The sequence below is a fragment of the Neopelma chrysocephalum genome, unplaced genomic scaffold, assembly GCF_003984885.1.
Source record: "Neopelma chrysocephalum unplaced genomic scaffold, ASM398488v2 Primary Assembly neopelma1_101, whole genome shotgun sequence".
Classification (NCBI taxonomy): domain Eukaryota; kingdom Metazoa; phylum Chordata; class Aves; order Passeriformes; family Pipridae; genus Neopelma; species Neopelma chrysocephalum.
Window position 1 is genome coordinate 1261894 of NW_020897764.1, and position 11094 is coordinate 1272987.

At 48.6% G+C, this 11094-nt stretch overlaps 1 long non-coding RNA gene across 1 annotated transcript; it reads left to right on the forward strand.

Annotated features, from left to right (window-relative positions):
* The first annotated feature begins 85 nt into the window (after nucleotides 1-85).
* LOC113973454 lies at nucleotides 86-6209 on the forward strand. The gene is made up of 3 exons (XR_003536221.1): nucleotides 86-359; nucleotides 1239-1278; nucleotides 5911-6209. It is a non-coding gene; the product is annotated as an uncharacterized LOC113973454 (long non-coding RNA).
* The last annotated feature ends 4885 nt before the right edge of the window (nucleotides 6210-11094 follow it).

The window sequence follows — 11094 nt, forward strand, 5'->3', positions numbered from 1 at the left end:
AGCTGTCAGCTGTGACATGACACAAGGTTACAAACCAAGCCAGGCAGGCCCCAAAGGTTTTAACTGGCCTGTGGATGCTGAAAGCAGCAGCAACTTTGGAGGACAAACCATTCCTGCCAAGGATCAGTGGCCACAGCCACTGAAGACACACTGAGCACTGCTGGTGAGAGCATTTGTAAACTCAGTTTTACTGAGTCTGGCTCACAGAGGAAAGGGAAATGGTCCCATGTGGCCAAACTTTGGCTGGTGGGAGAGTTGGTCACTGTTTGAAACACTAGAAGAGAGCTGAGGATATAAATGTGGTACAGATGGAAGGGAAGCTGAAGCTTGAGGAACATCAAAAGAGGAGCTGGAGTCAGGTTAGGAGACACATATTGAGGTGCCTGAGCAGCAGGACTGATTTCAGAGCACCTTTGAGAAGTCAGCTCCTTTCTTTAGGTACCCAGGTAGGATTTGGGGACACTAAGACTCATCTTACTGAACCCAGCTCACAACATTACTCAACTGGACAATGTTTTTCCAATTTGAAGACTGAAAGGGTTCCCATTTTGGAGTGACCAACTCAGGTGTCAGTGGAGAGTCCCAAAAGCCAAAGGGACTGAGAGGTTTTGACACAGTGAAAGGACCTGTGTTCAATCCCTGCTCCCTAGGAATTCCCTGTGTGACTCCAGACAGGTCACTCAGGGCTGTGCTGGGTCAGGCAGGCACAGAGATCACGTGTCATGGCCATCCAGTGTCTCTGAGCTCATGGAAGTGAATTGGAGCATCTGCTCTCCAGCTCAGATTCCTTTGAGACACACAGATCTGACACCAACATAAAGCTCTTGTGGTCCACACTCAGGTTACAGAGATTTCTCCCTCTGTCCATGTCTTGTTTCCTCCTACATAAAGCAGCTGCAGAACCTTTCCATTGAACTCTTCCCTGTCAAAGAAAAGTTCAGTGAGAAAATGCCTGTTCTGATGAAATTCCACTCAAACCCATTAGAGAGCCTTTTGAAACTTCCAGTAAGAGAAAAGAGAAGTTGAAGTTTTGATACAACATTCCTTTTTTTATTCCTCTGGGAACATTTGAACAACCCTCAGTAGAATTTATTTAAAAAACCCAAAAACTAAGAAACAAACCACCTCTTTTTTTTTTCTTCTGTTGTGGCACAGCAATATTTTTGCAGGAACATCTGAACAGAAAGGAATAATCTGGTCTCCAGGCTGATATTCCTTTCTTCCATACTTCAAAGCAGGATTTTCAGGAGTGCCTCTGGACTGGATGAACTCAGGTGGGTGAGTTTTTATGACGTGGGCCATATTTGCCCAGACAGAGGCCACACTTTATGGCTGCAGCTCTGCAATCACAGATTGGCAGAGTTTCATTGCCCGAGTGCTCGAGGGCAAAATCCAGAGCTGTTGTGTCAGCAGATGTGGTGGGGAACAGCCCCTGCACAGCCAGACCTTCTTCCCAGGGGAGCATCCAGTTGTTCCTGCATTAAAATGGCTCTTGTTTCCACCAGCAACTTTACTTGGGCAGATGGAGATGGGACAAGGGGGAATTGTTTTAAACTCAAAGAGGACATATTTAGATCAGATGTTTGGAAGAAATTCTTGGCTGTGAGGGTGAGGAGGCCCTGGCAGAGGTTGCCCAGAGAAGCTGCAGCTGCCCTTGGATCCCTGGAAGTGTCCAAAATCAGGTTGGAGCAACCTGGGATGGTGGGAGGTGTCCCTGCCCACGGCAGGGGTGTGGAACTGGATGATCCTTTTAATCCAATCCAAACCATTCTGTGATTCTATGAACTTTCCATTCTAGCACTAGCAAGGCATGTAGATCCACTGGAGGGAATTCATTCCACAGCTAAAGTAGCTCTTTCCTGATTTTCACCAGGTTAGGACTTCAGTTGTGGTTTCCTTTAACCCATGAGAATCAAGTTAAGCTGGAATTTTTTAAGGAAACCCTCCTCATTGAATTTATTCTCTCCCTTTTTATTGTTTCATATAAAATCTGCCTTTGCCACAACCCTCCCCAGCAGAGGAGTAATTACATTTATTGGAAATGCTTCCTGATCACTTATTCATTTACCAGCTGCTAAAGTAAAATGAACTGGGCAAAGTGCCACTGGAGAGTTGGATTCATAAGCAGGGGAAGGCAAATGAAAGAACTGCTCAGTGTGCAGTTACTTTCCCTCTCCAGCAATTCATTATCCTGCTGTTCAGCTGATTTAGGAAGTCAGGATGGCAGCATGTGATACATTTCAGCATGAGCATAACTTTGGGGTTGCCAGATTTACCTTTTACTGTGCTGTAAAGGGCACTAAAAATACCCTAACTTTGTATACTAAATGTGAAGTAATAAATAATAACAGAAACACCATATTCTTATTTCTTGGTTACCCTCAGTCGCTCCCATTAGTGTTGTCACTGACCTATTTGCATCTTTCCTGCCCTCCTTTCTCCCTCCCACTCTCCCAGTATCTGTTTTCTGGAGCCCACAATCAGCCTGGAAAACAACCAGCCCCAAACCAGCCCATTCAGAAACCCCTCAAAGCACAGAGACACCACAGACACCCTCAAACCCACCAACCACCCCAAACCCACCAAAGTCCTGTGAAAGGCTGCTGAGGCCACGTGACCTGTGGAGGCCACAACATTCCATTGCACATGGACAATTTGTGGGACCCACCTCGCTGGCCTGGAAGGGAAATCCCCTCAAGTGCTCGTGTGGGGAACAGATCTCACCTTCAAAATGAGCTGCCTGAATATCAGAGAAACCCACAATGGCTTGGGTTGGGAGGGACCTTAAAGATCATCCAGTTCCACCCCCTGCCATGGGCAGGGACACCTTCCACTAGCCCAGGTTGCTCCAAGCCCCATCCAACCTGGCCTTGGACACTTCCAGGGATGGGGCAGCCACAGTTTCTCTGGGCAACCTGTGCCAGGGCATCAACACCCTCACAGGGAAGAACTCCTTCCCAATATTCCATCTATCCCTGCTCTCTGTCAGTTTGAAGCCATTCCTTGTGTCCTGTCCCTCCATCCCTTGTCCAAAGTCCCTCTCCAGCTCTCCTGGAGCCCCTTTAGGTCCTGGAAGGGGCTCCCAGGTTTCCCTGGATCCTTCTCTTCTCCAGGTGAACCCCCCCAGCTCTCCCAGCCTGGCTCCAGAGCAGAGGGTCTCTCCAACCCCCCTTCACTGCAATGAAAAGCAGGAAGACCCAAGAGCAGGAAAGTCTGAGACATCCACATGTGTGTCTGTGTTTTAGCAAACCAAACTCTGCCAGAGCAGTGACAGAAAAACATCAAGAAACCAACCTCACATAACAACATGCCCTGAAAGAAGATTTCACTGGAAGATCCCCAAGTGCCCAAATGTCCCCTCCATCCATGAGATGTCACATGGACCAGTGCAGGCTCAGGAGCCCCATGTTGGTATCCAACAGCTTGTTGTTGGTACCCATGAGAAATCCATTAGTACAAGACTACCCAAATCCAGCAAGTCCTGGATAAACCAGAAAGAGAAAGATTTCATTCCATGTACTGCCAGAAACTCCAGGAAGATGAAAAATAAACCAGCCAGAATGAGCCAGATAAACAGAATAACACAGGCAGGAACCCTCTGGTGTCCAGAAGAGAATATTTTTCCAGGTTTCACCCTTTTGTCTCTGATCACTCAGTCTTCACCCCCAGGAAACACCTATAAAATCTGTTCAAACATGAGCCTTTAAAATAAAATAGATAAATCCATGAGATGTGGAAAATCAATAGACATGATTTTATGGTATATTACATATTCCCCTCCCCGTGCTTCATCTTATTCCCCTCAGGCAGTGGCAGGCCATAAATAAATTATTAATTCTATTCCCACTATTTCCCCATCCCATCATTTTGTGTCTCATGAGGTCTAATAAGCTTCTGGCCTTACCTGAGGTCTGCAGGTGCAAATTACCTGTTACTTTCAAGTTGCCTAAATGATGGAATTAGGTTTGGAGCATTTCCTCACATTTTATATTTACCTTCAGTATTTATGCTTTGATTTCAGCCTGAAAAGGGTTGAAAGCAGATGATCCTTAAGGTCCCTTCCGACCCAAACCATTCTGTGATTCTGTGACACCTCCAAAGACCAAGGGAGACGCCTCTGATTTCAAATTTAAAAGTTGCTTGTTTGTCTTCCTATCATTTTCCATCTCAGGTGTGGATTCACTGGTTTTATATCCAGAAATGTAGTCAAAACCTGTCAGTGTGAAAATGGGTTATTAGACTCATAAAATGCAAGCAGAGTGTGATAGCACACACCCCAGACAAGCAGACACGGGCACCGGGATGATAAAGGCTTGAATTACTTGAAGAGAGCTTAACATAATTGCTGGTTTTCTTCTGCAGAGAGATTCATATACAAAGCACACAAAAGCAGTGCTTAAAAAGAAATGATTTGTGGCATAAGTGGTGTGATAAACATCTGAATATTAATGAGAGAGCCATGGAAACGTGTGTCTTGGAGGGTTTGTTTGCCCTGAGTTGTGCACGGTGAGACTCAGTTGTCTGAACATCCCTGTCTGGTGTTATCAGAGGGTCTCCTGTTTGTTCTCACAGTACCAGCCCAGGAGGGTTTGGGTCTCCTGTAGGTTGTGTTCCCGTCCTGCGTGGACATCTCAGATATCCCAACACTGAAGTAAAGAATCAGAGAATCACAGAATGCCTTGGGCTGGAATGGACCCCAAAGTTCATCTTGTTCCAAACCTGCCATGGCAGGGACACCTTCCACTAGCCCAGGTTGCTCCAAGCCCCATCCAGCCTGGCCTGGGACACTTCCAGGGATGGGGCAGCCAAAGCTTCTCTGGGCAACCTGTGCCAGGGCCTCACCACCCTCACAGCCAAGAATTCCTTCCCAATATCCCATCTAACCCCGCCCTCTGGCAGTGGGAAGCCATTCCCTGTATTCCTGTCCCTCCATCCCTTGTCCAAATCCCTCTCCAGCTCTCCTGGAGCCCCTTTAGGCACTGGAAGGGACTCTCAGGTCTCTCTGAAGCCTTCTCTTCTCCAGGTGAGCCCCCCCAGCTCTCCCAGCCTGGCTCCAGAGCAGAGGGGCTCCAGCCCTGGGAGCATCCCCGTGGCCTCCTCTGGACCTGCTCCAGCAGCTCCACATCTTTCCTATGTTTGGAGCCCCAGAGCTGGAGGCAGCACTGCAGGTGGGGTCCCACCAGGACAGAGCAGAGGGACAGAACCCCTTCCCTTGCCCTGCTGCCCACTCTGCTTTTGGTGCAGCCCAGGACACGTTTGGCTTCCTGGCCTGCAAGAGCACAGTGATGGGTCTTGTCAAGATTCTCGTCCACCAGCATTCCCAAGTCCTCCTCCTCATATAAAATGCCCACTTTTCTCACATGTATGTGGCACTAAGTGTCTTGCAGAAGTTTGCCTTCCTCCAAGGTTTCCTGTAGTAACATTAAAAATCATTTCCCGCTTTGTTCTGGACTCAAAGCTGTGGCTTTGCTGCCCCAGTGTCCTCACCACCACAGCAACGGTGTGAAAAACCTCACATCCTTTGGGGCCTTGAGTTGGCCTCATCCTCCTGTGCTCCTGTGTGATTTATATGCACTTATGTGGTTTATTTCTCGAACCACTGGGTGCAAAAATGCATCTCCCACAAAACACAGAGCTTGTTTTCTCCCAGGAGTGCTGGACATCAGGGAGCACCCACACAGCTGGTGGGATTGGCAGTGGGGTTAATGCTGCCCAGTTCCACTGGGATCAGCTGAATGGGGCTGTTTCATCAGCTGCTTTCCCACTTTACACAGAATTATTTGGTCTAGTCTGCCACCACGGTCTAAAGCCAGTCCAGCCCAGTTGTGGCTTGTCCTCTGTGAGTGAAGTTATTTCTTTAGCTATTTCTTCTTGCTACATTTAGGTTTTACCTTGGATTTCTTTTACCAGGATCAATTTACCATCTTACAAGTCACTGGAGGCAGCTGCAGCCTGGTTTGAGTGGGAGGATCAGGTGACAGTGGGATCATCCCTCATTACATCAGCTATCAGGGAACAAAGATTCAATGGCCTTGGCCTGCTGAGTCTGCATCTACCCACACTCTTGCACAATTCCAAGATCTGAAGCTTTAGGAAAACCACAAGTACCACAAGGCTGACACATATCCATGAGCTGGCAGCAGTGTGAAGATGGACCTTGTGATAATGTTAATTCTTTGCACCTCTGGGTTTGTACTGGGAGATAAAGAGACTCATGGAATGGTTGAGGTTGGAAAGAACCCCTGGATCTGCTCAAGCAGGGCCACCTAGACCAGGTTGCCCAGGCCCATGTCCCCCCTCAACAAGATGAATTTCCTTTCCAACTACAACTTTTGCCTCTAGACCTTGGCTGAATCCTTTAAAGATAGAAATGAAACCCATTTATCTTTCCAGGGAGGGGGTTGCCAGGAGCACCAGTGCATTATCTTTCACATGGGGGATTTGGTTTGTTTTGATCTAAGTTATGTCTATGATCATTTTAAGAGACTGCAAATTGGCTGTAGGAAACAAAGCAGACAGTCAGGTTGTAATGAAGTGCCTTCCATCCCGCTGAAATTGTATTCAGTCTCAAGTATCCCCCTCATCTATTAAGTATTGATTTGAGGGGAGAGCATATAACAAAACTGCCAGCTGGTTTGGCCAGCCCAGACCCTGAGCAGCTCCTTGGAAATCGATGAAATCCCATCGATCCCGAAATGCAGCAATTAAATGAGTTAATGGATGAGGACTCGGGGGAGAAAGGAATGGCAGTGATACAACAGGGCTGGGAAGCTGCAAAAGAGGTGAACTCAACAGCTTCACTCTGGGTGGACCACGAGGGTGCTCGGGCACATATTTGTTTGGGTGTGGCTGCTGGTTGAATGTGGGTGACTGGGTGTGCAGGTGGGTGGGTGTGCCCTGGGTGTGGCCAGGAACGGTGGCATGAGGAGATCTGTAAAAACTTTCCATCAGGTGGACAGAAATGGTTCTTTAGGCTGCCAAAGAAAAGGGCCAGAGGTCGAGCTCAGGTGCCAAAGGCTGGATTGTCCTCACTTCTCAACTGTTTGTTCTGCTGCGGGCTGTGCTTTGGACACCTCCAGCTGCACCTTTCCAAGACTGAGGAATGGAGGCCAGCAGGTGGATGGAAGGAATTCTGTCCCTCTACTGTGCTCTGGTGAGAGCCCACCTGCAGTGCTGCCTCCAGCTCTGGAGCTCCCAACGTGAGAAGGATGTGGGACTGCTGGAGAGAGTCCAGAGGAGGCCCTGGAGCTGCTCCGAGGGCTGGAGCCCCTCTGCTCTGGAGCCAGGCTGGGAGAGCTGGGGGGGTTCACCTGGAAAGAAAAAGCTCCAGGAGGGTGTCATTGCAGCCTTTTGGTACTTGCAGGAGACCATAAGAAACATGGGGACAAACTTTTCAGCAGGGAATGTTGTGACAGGGGTGATGGCTTTAGGTTAAAAGAAGGTTGATGTAGATTAGATGTAAGGAAGAAGTTCTTTTTCAATCAGGATGGTAAAACACTGGCACAGGTTGCCCAGAGAAGCTGCCCCATCCCTGGAAGTGTTCAAGGCCAGGTTGGATGGGGCTGGGAACAACCTGGGATAGGGGAAGGTGTGGCTGTCCACGGCAGGGCTTTGGACTAGAAGACCTTTAAAGGTCCCTTCCAACCTTGTCTTCCAGTGCCACCTGAGCAGACTGGTACCCTCCAACAGCCTTTTGTGTCCTCACATCCCAGCCCAGGGCATTAACCCCAATCCCTCACCTTCCTGCCATGAAAACTCCATCTGTGTCTGAGCATCCCCTTCCTCCCCTCTCATATCACTTCCTTGCCTCGACTTCCTGCCCATAGGAATGGTTGTGTAGTAAGGATGTAGCTGTCAGAGGAGCTCAGACAGCAGCACAGGAGGACAGAAGGATACCATGGTCCAGGACAGTGACATCAAGAGCATCTCATGCTGTCCCAGATGAACAAGGATGAAATCTCAGGCACCATTCGGAATAAAGTAACAATATTCAGTAAAACTGAATATTGTTTGAGACTTGGAGAAGAGAGTTGAATAAACACCTTTCTACATATCATATCTTAATCACAGAATCCCAGAATGGTTTGTGTTGGAAAGGACCTTAAAGCCCATCTCATTCTACCCCCTGCCATGAGCAGGGACACCTTCCACTAGCCCAGGTTGCTCCAAGCCCTGTCCAGCCTGGCCTTGGACACTTCCAGGGATGAAACATCCACAATTTCTTTGCCAGGGCCTCACCCCCCTCTCGTTTATCTGTGTTTAACCTTACCCAGGTGCCCAGAAGTTCTGGGTCTCTCACAACTTCTGCTCTGCTGCTCCTGTTCTCTTTGGTCACGTTCTTTGCTTGATTGTTAACAGTGGGCAGAGAAGACCTGATGAATAAAGGTGACCACAGAGGGCTTCAGAGGACTCTGTTTTAATTAGTTTAGTTTAATTTAGTTTAATAGAAGCAAATGGTCACTGAGGCACTGAGCTGCTTTTAAGGTCAGACCTGCTTTATTTGCCTGAGTCTGGCCTCTTCCTTCATCAGAAATTATGTCAGGTGGAGTTGGAAGACTTTGGACACTTGCCTGTGGTCTCTGGCCATGCCCTAGGAATGCCTGGGATGCACAGAGCCACAGGATAACTGTGCTGGGAAGGATCTCTGGAGGTCTCTAGTCCACTCCCCCCCTTGATGAAACCAGGATGAACGAGAGCAGGATGTTCACTGTCAGGTTTGGAAAATCTCCAAGGATGGAAACTCCACAACCCCTCTGGACTGCCTTCTCCAGGATTTGAGCACTCCCACAGTGAAGAGGTTTATTCTTATGTTCCAGTGGAATTCCCCATATTTTGGATTGAGCCTGTTGCCTCCTGTCCTGCTCCAAGAAGAGCCTGGTTCCATCTTCTTCCCTCCTCCCACATCAGGTGCTTGTAGACATTAATAAATCCCCCAGAGCTTTCTCTTATTGAGGCTGAACAACCCCAAAATTTGCAGCAGAGGATTAACCTTCCCTGACATGTAAATATTAAACTTCAAATCTAAACCAGTTCACGCAGGACTCCTTTTACAGGAGACAAACAGACCCCAGTGGCACCTCAGCTCCCTTATCCTGCACATCTCAGGTGTGATTCAACTCCTATAAAAAGCTGTCAAATACCATTTGAGATGGTATCTGAGACATTTATATGGGACTGGCAGGTGTCACACAGGATTTACAAGGCACCAACATCCTTCTGAAAAGGCAGCTGGAGGCCAGGAGGGATATCCTGGGGATTCGATACGGATTCAGGAGAACAGAGCCTGCCCTAGGATGAGGCTCAGGAGGTTTGTGTTGAGGGAGGGGACAGCAGGGTGTGCTCAGCTGGATTCCATGTGTAAACCTGGCTTAGCTGTGGGTGGGCAAGGACTCAAAGCTGGTGTGAGGATCCCTGTGATGCTGGGGAGAACAGGAGCTGCCAGGTCAAATCCTCACCTCATCCATCACATCTGCTTCTCATCCCCAAGCCCGGCTGTGAGGGATGTGCTGAACTCCAATCCCAGCATTCCTTTGGGCAGCTAAAAACCTGAACAGCCTAGAAAGTGGCTTAAACTGTGCCAGGGGCTCCAGCAGCCCATGGAAACTTTGGTGATAGGGGTGTAAATTCCCACTGTAACAGTGCAAAGCTGAGCTCAAGCATGATGGGCCCCGAGGTGACCAAAATTCCTATGCTGTTAGCAACTAGAAGGTTTTCACTGTCAGTTTTATCTGTAAAAAGGGGATATAAAAGGTATCAGGGTGCTGGTACTTCCCCTTCTCTTTGCTCTGCAGCAGCAGGGGAGAACTGGGACAGTTTTTTATGTGACCAAAGTAAATGTGGTGCTTGTTTTCCTTCTGTGTTCCCAACAAGTGAGGAGCAAATACCCACGTCAGCCCTGACCCTACAGAGAAAACCTGCTCCTTCCCTGCCTGTCAATCACAGGGACTTGTAATTCAAAGTCCTGATGAAAAGGCAACTAGAGCTGTGAAACTGGGTGTTAGGAGAAAGCAAATTTAACCTTGTTTGTGGGTGTAGGACCAGACCCCTCTGCATTAGCAAGGATGATGCAAAGCACCATAAACGCTTTTAATGCATAAACTAAATTTCTCTTACTGGAGATGTAGAGAGGTTGGAATAAAAGCAGAAGCCTTTTGCTGAAGTATCACAGAATTGCTGAGGTTGGAAAAGACCTCTGAGATCATAGAGTCCAACCTTTGACCCATCACCACCTTGTCACCTGAACCGTGGCACTGGGTGCCACATCCAGCCTGTCCTTGAACACCAGGGATGGTGACCCCACCACCTCCCTGGGCAGCCTGTTCCAATGCCTGACCACCCTTTCAGTGAAGAAATTTTCCCAATATCAACCCTAAACCTCCCCTGGTGCAACTTGAAGCTGTTTCCTCCTGTCCTGTTGCTGTTACCTGGGGCAAGAGCCAGACCCCCACCTGGCTCCAACCTCCTTCCAGGGAGTTGTGGAGAGTCAGAAGGTCCTCCCTGAGCAGTTAAAAATGGGTAAAGTCACATTTTTGTTCAGGATGCTCATTTGTGCTCCCAGTTAGAATCATAAGGGGTTGGAATGGACCTTAAAGACCATCCAGTCCCAACCCTTTGCCATGGGCAGGGACACCTCCCACTAGACCAGGTCACTCAAGGCCTTATCCAACCTGAACACTACCAGGGCTGGAGCATTCACAGCCTCCCTGGGCGACCTGTGCCAGTGTCCAACCACCCTCCCAGTAAAAAATTTCTTCCTGATATCTCACCTAAATTCCCCCTCTTTCAATATGTCCCAATTCCTCCTCGTCCCATCACTGCAGTTCCTGATGAAAAAAAATCAATTCCTCTCCCCCACCACTGTGCCCTGAACTGGGAGCCCTGTTTCCTTCTCCTGACTCTTTCCTCCCACCTCTGGGATCATCCTGGGACTGGAGGGTGGTGGAGCAGAGCACTGAGTTTCCATTGCCCCCGTGTGATGGATTTGAGCTCTTAAGGAGGGATGATTTCCCTCTTGGCAAGCCTGGGATGAGGCTTGGAACAAGCTCCCTCCGTGTGTTTCACCCTTTAAGGGACAAGACATCCTTGACATGCCAC